The 23751-nt window shown below is 39.8% G+C and overlaps 1 protein-coding gene across 1 annotated transcript in view; it reads right to left on the bottom strand.

The window, feature by feature from the left end:
• Positions 1 to 23751, bottom strand: part of SEMA6D (semaphorin 6D) — a 130104-nt gene that overhangs the window by 82069 nt on the left and 24284 nt on the right. The gene's annotated exons all lie outside the window — the stretch shown is intronic.

Here is a 23751-nt window from a genome sequence, read left to right as displayed (position 1 = left end):
AACAGGGTTCAAACTGGCATCTATTTAATCATATCATATTTACTATTGTCAGGAACAAGCTCTGAGGAGTCTCCAGAGGAAACTGCCTGTAGCTCTACAAACCTCCTTGTGAGCCTGTTCTTTTTATACTGTCACATTCTCAGCCCTTTCTGAAAATTTCTGATTCTCTGTATCCAAATAGTAATGAAAATGTGTTATTCTTAGAGATATTAAATTCATATGCTATTGTAATTCCAAAAACATTGTATTCCACTGTGGAAAAGCATTATTTGTTCATCTGTTCATGAATTCTGCAATCTGTAGGTTCACTGGGAGACTAAAATACTGCTGAAATCCTTTGCCTTTTACTCCTCATTTTTGCAGAGAAATATGGAAAACTGTTATGTTTTTCACTTCACTATTTTATTATTAAATGCTCTAATTACTAACAATGCATGAAGAAATATTTGAATTATTTGCTTGCAGATGATTATGACAGAGGAAGCCACTATTCCAAATGGGAAAGGGTTCATGTCATCTTGTACTAAGATCTAGCAATTCCCACTCTTTGTGTTTCCAGGGTCCTGGATCTACTGGAATAAGATTCTCTGTGGAGTCGCTTGTGCTCCTTGCTGGTTTGGTCTGGAGGAGGTTTCTCAGGGGGTGTGCTCAGAGTCCCTGTCCCAGCCAGGCTCTGAGGTGCCTCGTGGTGCCCCAGGAGGCTGATCCATGTCCCAGGCAGAGGAAAACCCCTCTGAGGATCAGTGAGGCTCTGGCATGCCTCAGTCAGCAGCAGCACTGCTGGGACAGGCAGCAGGACTATCAACCAAGTGTTCCTCACACGTACAGCTGTCCCCGCTGCCATGTGTGCACATTCCCCAGGATATTCATACACTTCAAGGAGGAATAGTCCAGAAAAATAAATGAAGTTAGTCCAGGCAGAGGTGTTTCTGGCTACAGTATGTATTCTGTGCTAATAAAAGATGCAAAAACCAGCAGTCCTCTCAGCAGAGCACCAGCTGTCTCCACATGCTGCAATAATAAGCTCTGCTCTAAAAACCTAGCCTTCCATATTCTGTGTGTGAAATACAAAATCAGTAATGGTCTACAAACTGCCTACAACTAGAGTTGTGCTTCTGAGTTACCACACAATTGATACAGAATGAAACAGAACTTTTAAGTTCTGTCTGCTATAGCAGCACAGTAGTGGCTCAAATCTCAAGACACTTTGACTTGACAATATTTTATACCCCTTAGTGAGAGAAACATGCCAGGAATGGCTGGGTAGTATAAAATCATACTTAGCATAAGGTCTGACTCCATAGTAGATTAAGAGAGGGAGAGCTGAAGACCAGTAGAAGTGGGTGCAATGACACGCATCTCTACTTCTGGTACATAAATTTATCATACTTTCCCTAAGCCATTAATGGATTTGTTTTTCACTGGCCACAGAGCCCATTTGCTTTGGGAACATCAGCAGAGAGAGAAGGCTTCTGCTGAAGGACTTCCAAGTGTGAGTGAGCAATGGTTTCCAAGTGCTCAGCAAAGCAAAATAAACTTTTACCAGAACAGTTGAAGGCACCTCTTCCCCCAAACACCTGCCAAATTTAAGCTTCCTAGCCCAACTGCTGTGGCTTTTATGTGGTTCATTAACAGTCCCATGCAATTTTTATAATGGGGGAAGTGTCCTTTATGCTTCATCTCATTCTCAAAAGCAATAAGCTACTTTTTTTCTGAAACTTCATAATAATTAATTTTTAAATGTAACTAAAAAACAGTCACCAAAGATGGGAAATTTTTGCTTGAAAAGCAAGAGATCCAAAAGATATAAACAGCTGCTCAAATAACCCCTGAGTGGAAATGGACTTGGTCTCAGAAGGTTGGTATTTAAGCTGGCATGTGATTATAAGCACTTGAGTAATCCCTAAGAAACAAAAAAAAAATTGAAAATCATGTACTGCAAGTTACATGTAAGTACAAAATTTTGCTAACCTGGGACTGTGGACTGCAAGCATAAGCCAAAACCAAGTAAGTTCTATATTAATGCTGAAAGTTACACACTCATTCAAGGGCTTGGAGTAGACAGAACCTAATGCTGTTCTCAAATTGCTACAGTATTTTTGAGTGCTGTGGTAATATATTCTGCAGTATACAGTGTGATGTTAATTTTTATGCCTTGCAGTAGAATGTGCAGTGAAGTTGAATTACAATTGCTGTGGGAATCATAACACTGGAAAACATGTCTAAATCTCAGCTTTAAGGCCGTGCTAACGTATCTTTTACATTTAATTTCCTTTAGGAAAGAAAAAAAAAATGAAGGTAAAGGAACAACTGGCTGTTGTTGACTTTGCCAGTAAAAAGAACCAAGATATTCCATTGTGGGTTATCTGGGGATCTCTGTCTCTGGTTTGTTCTTAGCAAATGCTGCTGTTGCAGACACCCCGATGAAGTGTGCTCTCTGACACCTTCCTAAGGCTTTATGGAAAGAGGGAACAAGGATGGGATAAATCTTTTACTCTTCACACATACCCTCAAGGTTTTCTGGATTCACAGTCTAGAAAAGAAATGATGTGAAGCAAAGTTATATCTCTCAGTAATCAGGGACAACTCAAGGCCTCTCCATGGAAGAATCAGCAGAGATACACTTCAAGGAAGGTGAAAAAAGGAGAGAAAAAAGCAAACCTGACATTCCCACTGAAAGGAGCCTTTATCATTCCTCATGTGATACAGGAGCAAGATGCAGTAAAGACTTTTTACTGCCAAAATGTCATTTTGTTGACTACTGACCTCCTGTCTTCTTTGAACCTTGGAAGTGATTTCAACTGACTTTGGATGCTCTCTTTTAGCTGCCTTTTCTTTTTCTCTTAGACTTAACAAGTGGCCTTGTTAAACCTGTCCTTTTCTTGGATTCCTGGGTGTTTTAACAGCATATTACCAGGATCAGAAACTCTCTGAGAGTTTTTTTAACTATAATTATTTCTATAATTTCTGTATATAACTTGTAGAATAGTTTGGTGCCTTTTTCCTTCATAGGAATGAATTTCCATAAAAGAAGGAGAGCGACAAGGTTGAAATGGGAAAATCACTAGGTTAGAAAAAGGAAGGTGATATTGTGTGTGCTCTTAGTAGCTAAAACCAGCATTCCCCATTCAATTCGGTGCCATGAAAGATAGTGCTAAGAAGAGTCAGAAAGAGATTGGGACAGGCCATCAAATTTTTTTCATTTGGACTCCATCTCTCTGAACCCTTTCATGACATTGTATCAGAGCAGTACAAAATGGGAAGAGGTGAGCAGGTCTGCATTTATATTTTTGAAACACCAGGAGGATTTTACAACTCCTGTGGCTTTCACCTGATGTCTCCTCATGGGAGTCTCACCAGTACCATCAAGCAGTTGTGCCTGCATCTACAGGAATATGCACAGGTGCTGTGAATGTCTACTTTCCAAAAAAACATCTGTGAATGTCTTACAGCTCCTAAAAATACAGACATGTTTTTGGAACTTGGTATTTTTACAGTGTTTGCCATCTTTCATTTAAGAGTTTCTTCCTTTTCCAAAAAATGTAAGTAGTTTTGAAAAAAAAGTATGAGTATTGAGGGTGGTCTCCCTCATAAAGAGCCACAGGGCTTGGGGCCAGCAAGCTCTTTTCAATTATCAGGCCCAGGTGGGAAGAGATCAGGTGGTTCCTACAAAGGCTGAGGGACTGCATGTGGAGTGGGAGGTTTCTGTGAAGTCTGTTTTGGCTGAGGGGAAAAGAAATTATATTTTACTAAGTTTGAAAATAATCTGACTCCTGAAGGTGTGGTGTTCAGCGTTGTTGGGCTGGGGGCTCTTAACTTTAGGGTCCTATGTGTACCTTGAACAAGTCCAAAGACTTGTTTGCATTATTTTAGAAAAGCACAGAATATGCTGAGTTGGAAGGGACCCACAAGGATCCTCCTCCGTAGAAAAACAGCAAAACTCCCTTTTCTCCCCAAAAAACCCATCTCAAACTAAGCAAAAGCAACCCAACTCCAAAGAACACAACACATACATATTAAAAATTCTGGCTAATGTACACAGAGCAGAAAAATAAGTAAGCAATCATCCAAAATGATTTTTGTGTTATAGACTGCTCTTGAATGAGGCCTAATGGTGGAAGCATCATTGCAAACTGTTTTCCATTGTCAGCGTGCATTTATGATAACCATTTTGTCCAATTTCCTGTTCTTTTGTTGGCAGAAAGGCAGAGAGTCCCTCTCCCTTACACCAAGGTTTCTCCATGCTGCCTGGGCTGTACTGCACACGTGCTCAGTCCCTTCCTGGGGAGCTGAGGAGGTGGAATGAGGATTGTTACGCAATAACTATTTTTCCTTTATTTTTCGTGGTGGGGGAAAAAATGTACAAAACTACTGGGCACATCTGCAGTGCACCAATTAGAGATAGAGAGGACAGGTATTCAGTCCCCATGGATGGTTCAAGGTTAGAGAAAATTACCCACTTTTAGCAGATAACAGAATCCTAACTATCTGCCTTAAAGGGGGATTGACTGTGCACTATCTGAGCTGATAGAAGGTACAATATTTCATCCAAAGACAGGCCTATTTGCCTTCTGGTTTTACCACTATGTAATATTATTTTGTTGACCTTCAGCCACACTGGCACAGGAATTGATGTAACTGGAGGGGTATGACAGAAGGCAATCAACAACACAAGATATGAAAAGTCTAAAGAAGAACTTATGTCCTCAAGAACAGGACACTGACTACCCAGTCACATACAGAGTTTTGAGTGGTGAAGAGCTTTCAGGAGATACAATATAAATCAATATATGTCCCCATTATTCACAAAAATGATGGATAATGTAGCAAGCCAGGTTGATTTAACTTAATTTGCAAATCAATTTCCTACACTCCCCCCCCCCCCCCCCCCCTTAAATCTCACTAATCACTTTCAGATCAAAATAGGCTGATGCACAGGGGGAACTGCCAGAACCTTACAGGTCTGTGGGAGCTGTCCTGGGCACAGTCAGGAGGCCCCTGGAGCTGTGCCATGCTGTGCCACTCCAGGCAGCCTGCAGGTGGGACGTGTATCCCTGCACACACAGCTTCATCCTGTGCCTGAGCTCCTGAGACCCAGCACCAGCTAAGCACGGGGTTTGAACCCTGGGGAGAAGGGAGAGAAGCCCAAAGGCAGCATGGCACCAGCAATGTCAGCAAGGTGTTAGTGCTTAAATGACTGCTGGGTGCAAATTCACCTTTGGGGAGCCGTGGATGCTGACTGGCACTGGCCTGAGAGTATTTATGGATGAGCTGGAATTGCAACATATGAACTTCTCTTTATCACTCAAAGAAATGACTGCAATGCAGGCAGATCTGAACAGGAGCCAGCCCTCAGGCTGCCCTCATCCCTCCCACCCAAGCACACAAACCATCCCACTGCCTTTAGGTTCCCACAGCACTTTGTGGTGACCTCGTGTGCAGAATGTCACGTCTGGCCAGTGACACTGTACAGGGTAGCAGGGCTCGTGTGGCACACAAGCTCTTGGGAAAGGGCAGCAGGCCAGGGCTGTCACACCCCTCCTGGGCTAGGACAGCCAGAGGGAACTAACTGCTGGCTCCCCAGCACTCTGACTTTGCTCAGCCATTTCCATGGCTGGGTCTGCAGCTGAGCCTGCTCTTGCTACCCTACCCTGTGTTTTGATTTTAACAAGAGGCAGGGGAGAGCAGGCTGTTGATATTCCTCTCCTGCATGGTGCAGGCCAGCTGATCTATGTCAATTATTTTTTTTTTTGGTCAAAGCTATTTTAAGACACAAAATTACAAGACTTAATACATAGAGCTCTGTGGGATTTTATACTTGGAAAACAATCTTGAAAATGTCCTCGAATGTGAAAATACCTTTCTGTGGTGACTCTATATGGGAGCAACACCTAGTCTCACCTATCACAGTATTGTAGCAACAAAAGTAATTACTGCATAGTCTTTTAACCAACAAAGCCCTTAAAGGGCTTGTGAGGGTGCAGAAAGAAACAGATTTCAACAGACATGGAAAGTATTTCTTATGTGAGGATTTTAAAGGAAAAGCAGCTGTAAGAGTGAAGATATTCAGGAAGATGATCGGATCTGTTAAAATACTCAGATACTCTTCCATGTCTATACTCAAAGCAGCACTTTACAGCATACATGCAAACCTAACTCTGTTCATTTGTCTCATTTCACACTTGGCTGTTCTTCTGGGGGACCAGGAGAATACAGCTGCAGAGTAAAACAGTCTAAAGCCTGAGCTCTTGAAACAGACGTGGGTAATACTTCTCCATTTTAAAATACAGACAGATTATTTCCACAGATGATTTGCAGATGTAACATTTAGCTATTTAAAGACTAGGGTTTTTTTTCCAACACTCTTGGAAGAGCAGTAGAAAATCATGTTTGTGGCAGGACTGAAATTGTAGAGCTGTTCCAGTAGTACCCATAGCACCCATTACATTTTTGCTCTTTGCTTTGGTCAAGGGTTTCCCTTTTTCTGTCTTTGCCTTTTCTGTATCTCACACTTGGCTCTTTTCTGCCTGTGTCCATAGCAGCACCCTCTGGAGGACTGCAATAATGCTGAGAAGGATTTGTGCCAGGGAAGGAACAGAATCAGTGAGCAACAAGCAATGCAGTTCAAGGTCATTCTGGGCTTTTCCCCTCCAGCAGCCAACCCTCCCAAGCAGTACCTGAGTGTTCTTTCAGTCCTGATAATCTGGGTGAAGTGGGGCCCATTCTGCTTTTTGTTTCATCTATTGTGTCAGGGGGATGCCAGTAAAATCCAGCTTACCAATCAAAATTTACTGCAACATGTGCAAACAGGTACAGCACTCAATGCCCAACATCTGAGTTGCCTTCACATGCTTCTAGGAGCATTTAAAAAAGAACGAAAATGTTTGCTATTGTATACAGCAGAGAAGGTGCCTTGAAAGCATTTATAGTTCTTTCTATTTCCATGTCTTAGGGAAGACACAATATGCAGGCAATTGCTGCTTATTAGGAGATTTAATCCTACTTTAAGACTCACAAAGAGACCACTGTGTAGACAAATATGTAGAGAAAAATTACAAAGAAAATATGATGTATTTCTAGCTGTTTGTGGACTCCATATATTATGACATAAAAACAGTTAAACATTGCTAGGTCAAAGCTTTAAAGAACCTGGGATCATTAGAGTAAGATTGTCCATGTGGCTGAGTTGAAGATTTTATTTATCCACATTGTGATAATTTTGTCTATAAGCAAAAAATATTTGGGAAGGTGGGTGGGGTAGATGAGTGGTGAATAGATGTTGGTCAGCCTTGATGCAAGGACACCAAATCAAAGACAAAATAAAATTAATACAAAGGGAACTAGTGGGACATGCCAGAAGCAGTAAGCATAAAGGATGTCTTAGTTGGATGTAAGTACTAAAACATTTGGGGGTGTGTGAAGTTTGAAAAATATCGGGACAAAAGGGATGAAGTGTGCTGTCACCCCAAGGAGTGGAACAGAGCCAAAGAAAGGATCATCTGAGGTGAAACAGCAAGTAAAGCTCACTGACTGTGCCATTTATTTGCTTCACATACTCACTTCTAGTTACAGACATCCATTCATAGTTGGCACGTGTCCAAAGAAAAATTTGTGAATCTCACAGATTAATAATTAAACCTTTCCTTATTCAATCAATGCAGCATAATTGCCTATAATATTCCACAAAAAAAAAATCAAAAGAACCACTGCCTTTGCCTACTACATTAAAAAAAATATTAACAAAAACCCAACTCCAACCCTTCAAAAATATCCCAATGCTCAGAAGAAGAAATCTTGACTATGACACATCCCTTACAGGCCTACTAATTGGATGTTTCTCAAATGTCACGAAGCAAATACTCTGAGACAAATGGAATTTAGCAAAACCATTTCCAATATGGTTTTTTACTACTGCAAAATCTCCTCTGTTGAACTGTGACAATTACTCCTGAATTTCAAAAATTATCACAACTGCCTTGAAATGTCAAGGAGAGAAAAGAAAATGTATCTTGGGTAGCTGGAGCTTGGATTGATGGAGAACATAAACAGGGACGCAGAGGGGTGGTTGAAGTAAGGACCACATGAAGCGGGTGTGTGCTACTTTCTCTGAAATATTCAGTTTAAAATACAAAGCAGTGAGCAGGGAGGGGGGTGAAAGCAGTTATACATACAAGGAATTATGTTTCTTTAAGCATTTATAGATGGAAAATTGGAATCTACAGACATTAAAGGCTAAACCTGATAATCCCACAGTTCAGACACAGAACATTTTCAAGGTTATCAGAGTTAACCACCAGCCAGTTTATCAACCACAGACTCAGCTCACTTCTTGCTTAGTCCCAAAGCATTATTTTAGCCACTGCCTGGGTAGTGCTGTGAAAGCAACAGCAAGTTTGCTTTCAACTGCTAGAAACTCTGACAGTTCTGTAGGAAATAGGTAGCCCTTTAAAAAAAAAGAATGGCATGAATAAATTTGCAACTAAGCTATGCTATCACAGAAATCAAACTTAAAATGATGTGACCAAAGGCTGAAAATAATGGCTGAGAAAAAAATTGTGAAGTTGCTATGGTAACTATTAACAATTCAGACAGGCTGTTGATATGAGATCGTATTAAATATGTCAAACCAAACATTTTATTTATAATTTAAAACTCCAACGTTGACACTTTACAGTTAACAGAAATTAAAAAGAAATTCAAGATGTAACTTAATAAAGACTTGAAAGTTACAGCTGAGGCAACACTTTCATTCTACCTTGTCACTTCACACATTCTACAAGATCTTCAAAAGTCCTTTCATGCTAAAATTTTCTATGCTTGGCCATAGCCTGGAGAAAGGCAGAAGCAAAACCATTTGCCTTCTTTTGAATTATCTAGTTTGGAAGGGGAAGAGATGGGAACATCTTGATTTTTAGCCCTGACTTAATTGCTTTGGTGTTTAAAGATCACATTGTGACTGTGCACTATACACGGCTGCCCTTACTTGAGATAACTTACACTTGCTCCATTGTTCTTGCTTCAGTGAGTCTAGCTAACTTCACAAAAAAAACCAGCTGAAACTTTCCCAGAAAGCCAAACTTTTTCAAGCCTCCCATTCTGCAAACACTGATATCTTCATCAGCATTACTCATGTGCTTGAAAATAGGTGTGATATTAGTTCAAAGCCTGTAACACAGTGTGGACCCACACCTAACTAGCTGGGTGACACTTACCTAAATACCAACATATATCAGCTGTTTTTACCTTACAGTCCAAATAAATGATCTGTAATGTTACTGGTTTTATCTATGTGAATTGTATTCTTTTGAGCAAGATGCATTAGTAGAGAGTTTGGATTTCTGTTCAGTGGAATGTGCATTTTTCAAATGTCAAATTGCATTTTGCTTGAGCCTCACAGTGGGCCCTTTGTGACAATGTTTCCACAGGCAAAGCTAGCTTCAGAGATTTCCAGCTCCCCCTCTCCTGAACCACCATGCAGTCATGACCTTGGTGCTGTAATTTCCACACCTTCAGAAATTCTACAGATACATCTGCTTGTGGTGTCACCCACCAGCTCGAGCTTTAAATAAAAAAAGCTGTAAAGCCTCTCATGTGGAGACCTCTTCTAACCATCATGACACTTCAGCTTTCCTCCCAGAATAAAGTACATAAACACTGGGTCCCAAAACCAATCTATGTTTTCCTTGATGACCATTTTAAATATAGCCATTAATTCCTTATCAACTTAAAATTTGGCAGTTGTATATTTCTGCAAAGGTTCTGGTTACTGTTTACTGTACACATATGGCAGGCCAGCATATTCCTCTATTCACACAATTATTTGCAGGTGCTGTTAAATTCCTAGCAATGAAATAGCCTACATCTAACATTTCTAATTAGCTTATTTAGTAATCATGAAGGAAACACAGGAAACATTTAGTGGTGTCCTCTCAGATATCCTTAAAAATGAAGAATGTCACTAGGGGCATGTCCTGATGTGGGTGTTTTTTCAGCCCAGTCAGTATGCATCATTTTAATGTGACTGTGATCATAGCCCCATTGTGCCTGCCAATCCCAATTAACAGAATCAGCCATCCTAGGGCACAATTTATTGCTGCATGTGCAGCTTACTGGGACATGGAGCAGCAGCCTTGCAGTCTCCAGGCCTCTGCAAGGAGCCCTGCCTCTGGGAACAGTGCTCAGCTTTTCCCAGCTGTGAAATCTCTCTGTTGCAAGATATGTTCCTGTCACATACTTTTCCTTATGGCAGGCTGAATATTTCCCTTTTTAGATGACTCTAATATAATAAGTAATATCTAGATAAACAGAAATATATTCAGGATATAGCCCTGCTGTTAATCTTGAAGTTACCATTCAGCCTTGAAAACTAGGGCAGGTTGGCTTATCACTGAAGACATTTGGTTTGTACCAGCACAATGAGTTATTACATCTGAAAATAAAACGGCAACAGGCTTTTTTCACTCCACACTGATGTGGATGCCATGTTCCATTTGTCAGCACACAGTTGAGAGATCCATGTTGTATCACATGGGTACAGTATCATTCATCTGTGAGGCTCCTCTGTGGCACAGTACCAGCTTTCTCCTGCTAGTGTCAAGCAACCTTACTTTTGGTAAATAGAGCAAGTAAGTCACTTTTATCATATGAGACCTTTTTGGCAAAAAGATAGCACCAAGAATTTCAGCAGCAACTGTGCATAGTGCAAAAGATATTTCATATCTTTTTGTATCCCCAGGGACTTTCCCTAGATCCTGTGGCAGACAGAGTGCAAAGAGATTGCTCACAGTTCTTTTGTTCTTTCATCTCTTCTCACCAATTTCCATTTAAAATCAAACACTTTTGCTGGAGACAAAAGGTATATTTTCTGGCTTCATGTCCAAGAATTTCTGTAAATTGTTCTTGCACATGTCTGCAGCTGACATACAAAATATGCAAACTCTTCTCCTGATTTATGCTTTATGCTCTGCATGGAGCCTGTATAATTGTGGAAAAATAAAAAAAAAAAAACCCAAAAAGTAGTTTTCCTTGAATTTCAGAAAGTAATGTACACTGTTTGAAAAAGAATCCATAGCTTCTCACTGCTACCCTCACTGGAACACTTCATTTCCACTGTATATCTTGTAAAAAACCCTGAAAGAAACCCCAGAACTTTTTTCAACAGACCTAGTTATGAATCTTAGCATTAGAGAAGGTTTCCTGTTCCTACCGCTGCATCTGGTAACAGAGAAAAGATGGGAATTAGGTTTAGGAAATTCATTAAAGGCCACTTTTCCAAATGGATTTGCAACCAATTTTTTAACTACAAAACTCTGGTCCAAATTATCAAAAGAGCTCACCTCCCATTTGGCACAAGATTAAGGACAGACTTTCAAAGCATTTAACCACTTGAAGTTCTCAGTGTGACACCACTGGCCAGATTTCCAAACTTTCCACTCACTTAAGGACCTAGAAATGAGCTGAACTCCTTTGAAAACACTTATTGGTTTTGGACATTTCAAACCTATATTGTATTGAATGCAATCCAGAGGCTACACTACTTGAAGTATTCATAATTACTTGATAAAACACAAATGTTTCCTTCAATTTCTCCATACATAGTTTTTCTGCATTCCTCAGAAAACTTCTGCATCTATAAGCAGAAAGTTTCCTTTCTCTTCAGAGTTCTTATTCGAAAGCTCAGATAAAAGGGCCCTTGCTGGTTTACTGATAAGTCAGTAACTTCCACCCTTTCTCTTCCAGATTCGTAACGACCCTACGATTAGCTCTCTTCACAAACAGTAAATTCCTTAATTCCCTTATAAAGACTTTGAAACAACACTTCTGCTAGGAACCATTTTTATCACTAAAATTACACTCATTAGAAGTTAAAGATACTGAATGAAATAGAGCAATCTCAGATCAAAGTAGCCTGCTCTTAACTACACAAAAACAAATTAGAGCAACTAATGAGAAACAGGCTAAACACATCAAGGACCAAAATTATTAACTTACATTTAGCAATTATTTTGACAACTTACTAAAGCAAGACTGAATAATACTGACCAGCTTTTTCTAAATTAAAGCTTCTTATATTTACATGAAGGAAGAAATGACAGTTTGGTTATTTAGCAAAATCTTCCTTAACAGCAAAGAAAAAAGGAGAATTCTTATCAGAAATAAATTGACCATGAAAAAACATGACTCTCTAAATTATGTTTTCTGCATATCAGTACAGTGATACTATTGATCACACAGCAGTGTGATCACAAACCCAAATGTTTAGGGTTTCACTACATAATTCATTTAAAATTAGCAAGACTACACTAAGCTTTCTATTTCACTATGATTTATCTCTACTATCAGGAATATTTTAGAGGTAAGCTTCTTTTATCTGCAAGTTTAATTATTTTTTAAACTTTTTTCCCCCTCCTGATACGGTTTCAGTTATTAAAAAGGCAATGGAAGATAAAGGGAAAGTTTGAAAGTACAGCAATACAAGACCAGAATGAATTTCAAACAACAAGAAATTAGGACTGAGACACCTACAATAAGAGAGTTAAGGAATCATGGAATTATACAGGTTGGAAAATACCTTTAAAATCACAGAGTCCATCTGTTAACCTAGCATTGCCAAATCTGCCACTAAACCATGTCCCCAAGTGCCACATCTACAGGTCTTTTGTACACAGTGAACAGTACATCATCCAAGCTACAAGCAGCCAGTTTCTCCAAAAGAATGTTCATTCTTCATTTTTGGCAGGAGAGATTAGGCTTAGCATGTTAATGCTATATGGAATAAAAAAGTCTAAAGCCTCCAGACAATTCTATATATCCAAAGACAGACCTGCAAGTATATTTAATGAAACCAAGTATAACATTTAAACACATTAGTGATCCCCACACTAGCTCTACTTTGTATTTTTAACAATAGAGTTTGATAGATATGACAGTGCTGAACAAACAATTCACACTTATCACTTGCTGCAGTATGAAGATTATTTGTATTCAGACTCAATTCTGTCTAGGATTTAACACATTCTTGGACCAAATAAAGATATCTTGTGAGTTATCTCATAATATGCAGGAAGAGGGATGGTGATATGTATCTACTGTTGAATGTCCACAGGCTGTCTAGGATGGCTGTGGGTCCTGTGCAGTCTCTATCAACATATAATACAAAGCTATTTAATCTTGATATAAGAAATTCTTTTTTTTTTTTTTTACTGTAAGAACAATCATTCATGGAAGCGACCTCCTGAGGACAGGCAGAGTTCCTGTCACTGGAGAATTTTAGGACATGATTGGACAGGGTGCCAGAAAATCTTATTTAGGTTCACTTTGCCACAAAAGGTTGCACCAGATGATCTCTCAAGGTGCCCTGCAATGTGAGCTGATCTGTGGCTCTCAGTGATAATGATGATGTTCTGCAGGTATCCATAGCAAGGTGCAGAGGCTGCTGTCACAGAGCAGTGTCCCCACTCATGCTTGTCTTCCTCATCACACTTCTGAACCCCTGTGCTATCACAACAATGCTCACTATCCCCTTACTCATTTAGATAAATTTAGTGTAACAAAGATTTCTTTTTACATTGTAAAAGCTGAAGGTTTAGAGTTACAGGAAAACCTTAGGTTCTGGAACACAGTTACAGGACAAATTGGAAAAAAATAATCCAACACCCTAGCAGATACGTGGTAGTATTTGGCATAGCAAATTACCATAATCATCTTAGAAATGCTTGCAAATACGTCACTGCTGCTTTTCTTCCAGGTGTACAAAACTACTCTGAGCCTTATAATCCTGGGATACTGATGAGGCGTTTCAAAGAGTAACTAGAGCCTCAGAAAATACTTGAAGACAGACATGTACAAACAATTACCCTCCAAGCAGAGACTGGAGTGCATCCTGAACTTAACAGTGAAGTTGAGAACTGAAAAAATCCAGAGGGTATCTAAAAAGGCTGGATGACTTGACTGATCAGTGAGGTATAGCTCCAGCCTGTGGCATGTCCTAGTAGATATTCATTTTACAGATCAGCTACCAGTAAGAAATAGTTACCTAAGGCTGATGAATCGGGCTGTGTGTGATAGCACAGACAGAATTAACTGCATGAACTCTTCCATGGAGGTGAAGGTTGTGCTCACCTTTTTCCCTGCTCCCAGCACTGGCAGCCTGGAGGAGCACTGTGGGCTCTGTGCAGGCTCCCACAGCCCTGCTCTGTAACTGGGTGCCCGGGGGCAGTGCCTCAGGGCACTTTGTAGATTAATCCAGTGGATGCTTTAAAAAAAATGCCAGTGGCTGTCAGCAGCTCACCGGTCTGGCCAGGGCTAGGGGCTGGTACAGGTGCCTTGGACAAGCCTTGGGAGCTTGTCCCTGCTGGAAGGGCTCCTTCCCTGCAGCCTGTGACAGTGTGCCCCACAGCACAGCAATTTCCCACTGGCAGGATTTTCCTCCCGCTGTCTCACGAGCTGCTGCACAGACACGAGCATGTTACCCCTGTGCTGACGTGGAAGCCACACATCCCCTTCCTGCAGCCAGCATCTGGGGGGATGCTCTCTACCTTAAGAGAGCTGATTTCTGGATCCATCATTTTGTATTTCCTCTGGTTTGTACTGTATTTTTGGGCCCCTGGCCCAGACCGTGTCTTGAAGAGACCTCAGGCCAAATTCTGTTTTCAGCTACAATGCAGCTGTTCTGAAGGAATTGCTTTGACTTTCACTGCAGTGTTCTGGATTAGCACTGTACTAATAAAGGGTAGAATTTGGATCATTGCATTCTTTCCCTGCCATCCAAAGAAAAAGCAGGTTAACAGATCTGCATCACAGTGCATCAGATGAGGAGTTCTGAAGAAACACAGATAAAAAAAGACAAATAAAAAGACAGATAAAAAAGAATGCCCAAACCCAGGTAGCTCAATTCAAATGACAAAATCTGCTTTTCTGACTTTTCCTGGTTTCATCTGTCAACAAAATTTACCTGTACATATATTTTAAACAATAACAACCTGGAAGAATGCAAACAATTTTTAAGCAATCTGGGGGAACTTTAATCACATTCAACTAAAATGCTCACTCAATTCTCAGATCTAGTTTGAACTCTTATTTTTGTTCTTCTGCAAGATTTATGTGAAAAGCAACTCTAGCCTGGGGTTTTGAAGTCGAAAGATTATAATTTGGCCTTCTGGCATGTATCTTTGTCAGTTTTTTAATCTCTATATGCCATCTTTCAGCTTTAGAGAGAGACCAATTGATGTTCCCTGAAGCATGTATATTCTTTCAAAACCATAGAAGAAGCCAGCCATTATCATTTTCAATCTAAAAATTTTATTTTCTTTATTTTCAAAATAATTTGGCTTACTAGTTCAATTGGCCAAGTCAGATTCAAAAAACAAGAATTAATGTAATCTGATTGCTATGGCTATCTATAGGCTGTTTGTCATACAGCCTGATATCTGAATGTGATACAAATATACTCAGCAAAACCAGACACCTCAAATGGCTTAAGAGATAAAACCCTTTAAATAAGCTTGAGACAGATCTGAATTTATTTAAATGTCTGATTCTAAATGTACTTATGCCTGGTAGTAATGTTTACCATCTGCCTGATTCTGTCTGATGAGGTAATTGTAAATCTATAAATAGCTTAACATATGCTGCACATATTCTGGCCTTAAATATAACAGCCTTTGTGTAAAACAACTGGAAATAATAAGAAGGGATATTAGTTTGGGCATTATTCAGGGTAAGACGAGAAAGAAATATAAAGTGTTTTCACTTTGTATTATTTGTGTCTTCTCTTGCAAAGGCCTGGTAAACCCAAAGCGTTGTTTCTAGGCCCAGTTCTAACGATCTGTCAGTACTTCCTGCGATTCACACCTACCAAAACAGGCATTTGAAATGTAGTAAATCAGTTACAGTCAGAATACTGTATACTGTAAACCAGCATGAGAACTACATTCGTTTAAGATGAACAAATAGTTTTGATTTTCTTTCACATGGTAGAAGACGGGAAAATGATGTACAGGCATGGTGAGCATTAAAGCTTATCTTGAAAGAATTGCTTTACAGCCAGATTAGGGGATTCTTGACACCACTGCACCTACAGCCATTGTACAAGCAGTCAAAGTGCTGCTTCATAATTACAACTAAGAATACCATTAAAGCCAATTATCTACTGAAAGAATTGTAATTGCTCATGTGCACTCACCTAGAATGAAACCACAGGAAAGGAACAAAGTGCTCTCAAATCACACAGTTGAAACCACGCTTACTGGCTCAGCTTTTTGCCTACATGGTGGTGAGAACCATGAGATGTAACCACAGAAGGCCTATGGTTGGGTAACTGGGCAATGCTCTCTCCTGGATCACTTAGAAAAATAATTTCTTAGTTCTTAGAAGAATCATTTAGTTAAGAGAGATCATATTTTCTCTTGCATGATTCCTGCTTCAGAATTAAGACTGCACTGCAGATTTCAAAGAATTAGCCTGGGAAATCTGACATTATCCTGCTTATTCAAGCAATCATTTCAGCTGCTTACAATGGCACCCTAGTGCAGGTGGGGGGAAAATGATACACTACCAAATTAGAAATAAAACAGTGAGTCACTCTGCAAACCTCTTTCAAGTGGCTTGGTCAGTCTCTATCTTGTCTGTAGTGTTGATACAAAGCTAAAAAAAGGGCATAAATATGCATATGGATTCAGCTGCCCACTCCAAACAAAATTCTTAATGTGGAAAGCTAACAGCAGGGCTATTCTAAGGCTTCTTACTGAACACTGGGTTCATTGAACAGGATGTTGGCTGTTGTGCTGTGAACTGTGTGTCATATGTGTAAAGAGTTATTGTATATGTTGCACTATTAATTTGTCCCTGGTGCTTCCATGGGCTTTTAATTTAATTCACTGAAAAGTTTTGCTCTGTATTTAATGAGGGCTCTTCCCGAGCATTTGCTTCTTGACCTTCAAAGCCCTCACCTGGCCCAGGATTCTCCCTAGGTTATTCTGTATCAGCGTGAAACTTTTGGAAAGTAGGTGAGAAAAAATTGAACCAATTTCCAGCTGTGTGCAACTATTCCTGGCCAGACACCTTCATACCATATGAGTGGCTGGACTTCAACCAGGCAGGACTGAGAAGCTGAATGGAAAAAGGAATTCTCTGAGAAAGCTCATCTCCCCTAGAACTATCATTATTTTGAGAGGGTGCTTACACATATTATTTAAATCTTTACTCTGCTTTCCCATGCCCTGAGTCTGGACACCAGGTAACCTTGGATCAAAAGGTGCCCAGATCTGACTGTGACATCACACAGTTCATCCCAGCCCTCCCAAGGAGCTCGCTGTCCATCTGCACACTCACACTGCCAGAACACAGCAGCTCTGACCACCTGAGGCAGCCCCACAGAGGAACCACCACAGTGAGCAGGACAAACAATGAGAACAGCAGCAAGAAGGCAGAGAGAGCACTGCAGATGAGGAGAAAATTAATGACAAATAAGCAGCAAAGGGGATTTTAATGGCAGGGCAAAGCAAAACATGGAGTGAACCAAAGGAGAACTTCAGAGCACTACTTATTATTTTTTAAAATACTTAAATTCAAAGCCCTATCACAATAACATGTAGTGCACTTAATTATTTGCTCTGCAATCATAAGACAAGGATATACAGATCAAAAAGTAGCAGATACAAAATGGTTTCAGAAATTCACTAAAGGTATTCCTGGCATCTTCTGTATCTCCATTTAGGTGGAGGTGTGAGCTATGCATTGTCTGCCTTGGCAAGTGGGTGGAGGGTGGTGGGAGGTGAAATAAGGAGGAAGGGTCAGGTGCTCCTTCAGCAGCAAAGGAATAATTCAGTTTATAGATCACAGAATTCATGTCAATTGAGCTCAGATTGCCATTCTGTTTCCAATAAAATAGATTTTATGCAACTTTTTTTTTTCTGGACTCTTGCAGGTAAAAGGTCTAGGCAGCCATCTAAATATGTGAGCTCCTCATCACTTCCTGTAATTTTTTTACTACTTCACAATAGGATCAAAGCCACTTTTCCGTGAAAAATTTCAGTGATTTTACTTAATTTGCAACTGTGAACAGATTATGGCCTTCATTTCTTTTGTATCCATTGTTATGTAGCAATTTCTAAAATAAAGGCAGAATGGAGCTCATATCAAAGCACACTGCCTCCTGTCCCTCTAAAATAGTGACATATGCTAGAAAGAAAGTGATGAGGTCCAAGAAAATAAACAGACAGAACATGTGGAAAGCAAAATACCAAACAGTCCTAATTCAGTTGTGTATCTCTACTGGCTTCACTATGATCTACCCATATCCTCAAGAAAAAAAGAGTATTTCTTACATAGCTGAAGTGTCAGGAGAAACCCACTTTGGAGAAAAATGCTTTACAGAAACATTATTAAAAGCCTTTATGATCTTTATGCTATGTTCAGATTGGATAGTCACCACCCAAGACACAGTCCCAAAGAAGTCATTATAAAGTTCAAGTGGTATTTTTCTCCCACTGTCTCACTTTAATCTCGCAGTAAAATCAAAAATTGCTGTGTTAGAGAGTGTTAATGGATGCAACATCCAGGCAGATCTAAAGGATATATTGCCACATTTCCAATCCCTGATGTGAAGAAAAGCTCCTGGAAGATCCATTCAGTTTAAATCATTGTTGGTCCAGTGAAATCAACGGGATTATCTCAAAACTGGGCCAGTGTAAAGAGAACATGAACTCTGGCAAGAAATGCCAGGATGTCTTGACTGTGTATTTCTAATGAGTAGACCTGATCCATTATGGTGAGGAAAAAGGCAGAGGATGGATTTGAGGGTGCACAGCAATTCCTGAGGCCAGTGCCATTAAAACAAAATATTACTTTATCATAACTTACCATTGCTTAAAGCCTACTCAGCAAACATTTGCTTGTGTCCTTAGTTTATCTGTCCCTGGGTAGTTATTATATTAGGTGGTTACTGTGCTGGTCTAAGGTACTGGGCAAACATTTTGAAACATTTAGAATGGCTTCATTTATGGCAGAAGGAAAGCCAAAATGACTTCTTTCCTTGTTCTCCACTATCAGCGTAATGATACATGCTGGAACAGCCTGGGGCCAGGAATATTAGATAACTGCTCTAACAGAACCATGACTTAGTTTCAAACCCCAAAGGTGAGGGTTGTTCCACCTTCCTTTTTTTTTGTAACGGTATCACGAAATGAAAGGTATTTAAAACAAGATCATAAAGAATGAAAAATATTTGTCACTCTTTGTATTTCACACACATTCCCACTTCACCTTTCTTTGCACAATGACTTCACTTCTCCTTCAATTATCTTTTGAGGCCTTCTTCTCTAACCCTCCTCTAATACAGATAAATTTCACTCCATCTTTAGGGCAATGTGAGCTTGTAGACAAAAAACCAGGGTTTTTGCAGAATCCTCAGGGCTACCTCCTCAACTTCCTTACACTAGTAAAGGGTTGCAAGAGTACAAGAATCCATCCTTGAGGGAGGCACAAGAGGAAGCAGAAAGTGTTATGTGCAGTGATGCAAGGAAGCAGAAAAGTGTTACATTTCTGTATCAGTAGCTAAATCACACTGTACCATGGATCAGCTGTTGCCACTTATAGCACTCTATTTCAGCAACAGAGATAAGGATTTCAAATAACTATTACCAAACACCAGATTGTTCATAATAACTGGGACACAAAAGATGAAATAAAATCAAGAATTTGTCATTGAGTTTAGAAGGAATGATCTAGCACATGTGCTATCTTGCCCTTCCAATACTTTGGGTGGAATTTAATAGAAAATTGTAGATTTCCCCCTTGCCATTTACCTGAATCTACCCTGAGAGTTGCTTAAGGTCAAATGAAAAATTTGACTATAATAAATATTAAGAAGATCATTACATTTAATTAACTTCTAAAGTACTTCAGTCAGGTCTCTAACTAAACAACACTTGTCTTTTGAAGGAATATGGCAAATATTACCAGAGCTGAGTTTTGTTGTACGGTTAAATTAAGGATCCCATAATTCTAACATATTTCATAGAAACAACACCATGGCCTTTTAATTGTCATGATACACAGGGATGAACAAAAGATCAAGGAGTGACTGACTATGAGCTCTGGAAATAAGAGACATGTGGGTTGTGGAGAAACTCGGATGCAAACCAGCAAGACAGACACTGTACTTGAAGGGGGCAGGAACAGACCTGAATTAAGAATTTCAGCAGCTACAGGGGCTGGACAATCTAAAATGTCCTTCCTTAGAACAGCACATGCATCAGCTGTTGGCATAATCAATACCCAGGCAGGGCAGAAATTTCTCTGCACACAGGCTGCCATAAGAATGGTAAATGACATTTGGTAGTCACATAAACCAATTGCTGCTGCAAGAGCAGATTCAAGTTATGCCATTTCGTGTTTGGTACATTCTTTATAATGAGCAGGTGGATTCAAAGTTTTAATCCTGCTAGCAGGTGACCTTTTCAAAATTCTGTATTTTTACTGCCTATCAATTTTGTTTCTTTCTTCCAGGCTCCTGAGATTGTAATCAAAGATGAATAGGAATTGCCAGAGAATTACTGAATACTGAAAAAGCCAAAGCCTTAAAGATGGCATTCACACAGTGAATGCCCTAATGCAGCCATGATATCTGATTTTTAATAGATTAGGTGCAACTATGCACATTAGCAAACTAAACAATGTATTAATATCCACAGAGAACAGGTTTCATCGATTAAATCATAAATATAGTATCTTATTATGCTTTTGGGGAAGCAGAAATATGAAAAGCAATGCATGCATTTTTGAATTATAAGAGGAGAGAATATTGGCAAATCTTTCAACAGCTGTTTATCATGAAAAAGAAGTTACAGTTACCATTCCCCAGCCATGCACTCTGAAAAACTAAAAACTGTACATTAATAAATTATAACAATGATGCATGAAGCTAATATAAAACTTTTGAAGGCGGTTTCTTAGTCCAGAGGGAGTTGTCAAATTTGCTATTTGTGACTTTAATGTTACTTGAAATTTCTTCTAGGGCATTTAAAACTCCTTTTGTGACTCTTCATCAGCAGTTTCACAGACAGGAAAGGCCTTGACAATATACATTTTCACTTTCTGCATGGCTGACGGACTTCATATGCTATATCCAATTTAAGGGTAGAGCAGTAGATTACACTGCTAGAATACAGAGAGCCATTGCCATTGAGACTGAATCATTGCTGTTTACAGTAATTCTTACTATTTGGTTTTTGACAGCCCTTTGTGACCGGAATAAAAGATGATGCTGAGATTATTGTCAAGCTACTGTAATAGCTAGCAGTGCATGAAGTCTGCAGCAGATGGACTTGAACTTATGAGCTCTCAGATTCTCAATAGCCTTTCAAATGAGCACTGTTCTCCTTGGCCACGTGTAAAGCGACTGGCTTTGACAAACCCTTATTTCAGAAGATGAAATACTATTTCAGCCAGCTTTCTTTGTTCTATTTGAAATGTTTTATAGCGCTTAATTTGAGAGGTAGCTTAGAATTGAAGAGAACAAATTGATTTTCAGTTGCATGAAGTAAACTATGTTACAGGTACATCCAAGCTGAACAACAACAAAGTGACTTGACATAGTCTGAATGCTTCCACAAGCGCCCCCCAACCATTTCCATTACAACACACAATTGCTACGTATCTTCCTTCGGCTAAAGTCATAATTTTTCTCATGAATCTCGCTAGTTCACAGACCTTTAATCTGACAAATAAGAGGCAATAGTAAAAATTTGTTTGGCATATGCTACCCCAGAAGGATTCTCTTGAAACACAAACAACTGCTATTGACTTGGATGCTGTTTTAGCTGCTGTCAAGAACATGGATAGACAGCAACCAGCTTGTATTTCTGCAGGAATGTCTTACACCTGATATGTCTCACTAAAGACCCCTCAGAAAAGCACATTTCTCTCAGGTCAGCAGTTTACTGATTCCTTCTGCAGTGCAAAGTGAGTGTCCTTCATGCATAGTCAGCTTTTCATGACAAAATGGGGCAACACAAACCCACCAGAGTGAGCTGAGCTTCAGCTGTTCTCTAGACCCAAACAATGCGCACCAACAGCCACAAAGTCAAATGAGAAATGTTCCAAAGGCCAGTTTAAAACTTTTTCAGATTATTTCTTTCATCAACATTTAGTATCTTTGTATTAGGATCCATTACTACTGTAAACCTTTTGCTCTGTTTTGCATATCATGATTCCATCTTTATAATCTAGCTTTACAGTTTGATCTTTTATTACATTGCTGCTGTTCAAGATTCTATAGTTAAAGTTGTGTCAGCACTTTTACTACAAAACCCATTTATGAGGGGTTTATAACACAGCTATAAAGATGTACTATAGAATTGAAAGGTGGTGTACCAAGTGTCAGCAGGGGGCATTGTCTTTTTTATCACTTTTTAATAAACAAATTAGACTTGCTATTTTAAGCCTTTATGAGTGTAAAGCAATTCCAGTTTATAGGTTATTGCCTAAATAACGTGGCAATCAACTGTTATTAAAAAAAAGTAAAATGAAACAACTTATAAGTACTATGATTAAAACTGATTATGGAAAAAAGTGGAACTTTGCAACAGTAAAGGCAAATATATGTTTACTTCTGTGAGTGAGCTGTACACTGAGAATGTGCTGAGCTTTACAAACCCACTTTCCCCAAGGCAGTGGGGGAGTCCAGCTTGGGATGCAACGTGTGAACCTGGAATGGATTCCCCTGGAATATCTTGTGCTGTGTTTGTGTTGCGAGGACACTGGTTCCCAGTGAGAGAGCACAGGGTAATGTATTCTTCTCTCCCCAAATGTCATTGGAGTTGGCTTCCTGAAAAAAGGTTTTCAAGTGCTTTCAAAGGGCAGGTTGCTCATGCTCCTCATGGATGTTGTGTGTTTTAATAAAATCGTGAGGGTCAATGAAGGCTCAAGAGTGTGTGTTTTGGACTGTAGTTTATGGTCATTACTTCCACACATAACTTAGCAGTGAGGACATTACCTATCTGTTGGTGCTGCTTAGTCACATCCAGCACTGTGTTTGGAGGCTCTCTGCAATACCCCTCCATGGCTCAGAAGGTGCTACTTGGTTGAGCAGCTTTCCTTCATCAGCTGCTTCAAGACACTGGGGTTTAATGAACAGCCTCAGCTTCTCACCTCATCCCCAGAATGAGGGCCCAGTAGCCAACTCAGGACCCACAGGCCTGGAATAAGATGGAATCCAGAGGCACTGCCAGAGAAAGCTGGTCATACTGCTTGCAGTACTTGAACCAGCTTGGATTCCATTTTCCTGGAATTCTGTGTTGCACCTTGGAGACATCCTTAGATACACACATTTCCCTGGACAGACCTGGTGATACACTAGGAGTGCCCGACTAAGTCACTACATCATTCATGGTCCTGGACTTGGCTGGGGTGTGATGAGGCTGGGAGACTGGTTTCAAAGTATGCTGACTATAAAGGGGATTCAAATAAAAAAGAGCACTACCTATGAATGTGTATGGGTGTTATCTGCAAGAAAATGACGGTAAAACTCTAAAGCACCTCACGGTGTCTCTACACTGGGACCAGATGTAAATGTAAAGTTGCACCTGTGAATGTCCTGGATGAAACGCAGTGGCCAATTCAGACACTTAGAGGGAACTGCACCAGCACAAACTTCAGCCCAGGCTGCTCATACCTTCCAAAGGCTTTGGGAGCTTCTCAGACAAAGTATGCGCTGCCAGACTCTTGGCTATTAGCACTGTTACAAGTGAG

This window comes from Motacilla alba, chromosome 10, assembly GCF_015832195.1.
Source record: "Motacilla alba alba isolate MOTALB_02 chromosome 10, Motacilla_alba_V1.0_pri, whole genome shotgun sequence".
Classification (NCBI taxonomy): domain Eukaryota; kingdom Metazoa; phylum Chordata; class Aves; order Passeriformes; family Motacillidae; genus Motacilla; species Motacilla alba.
The sequence above is the reverse complement of the archived record's forward strand: the minus strand, read 5'-3'. Positions and strand labels throughout refer to the sequence as shown.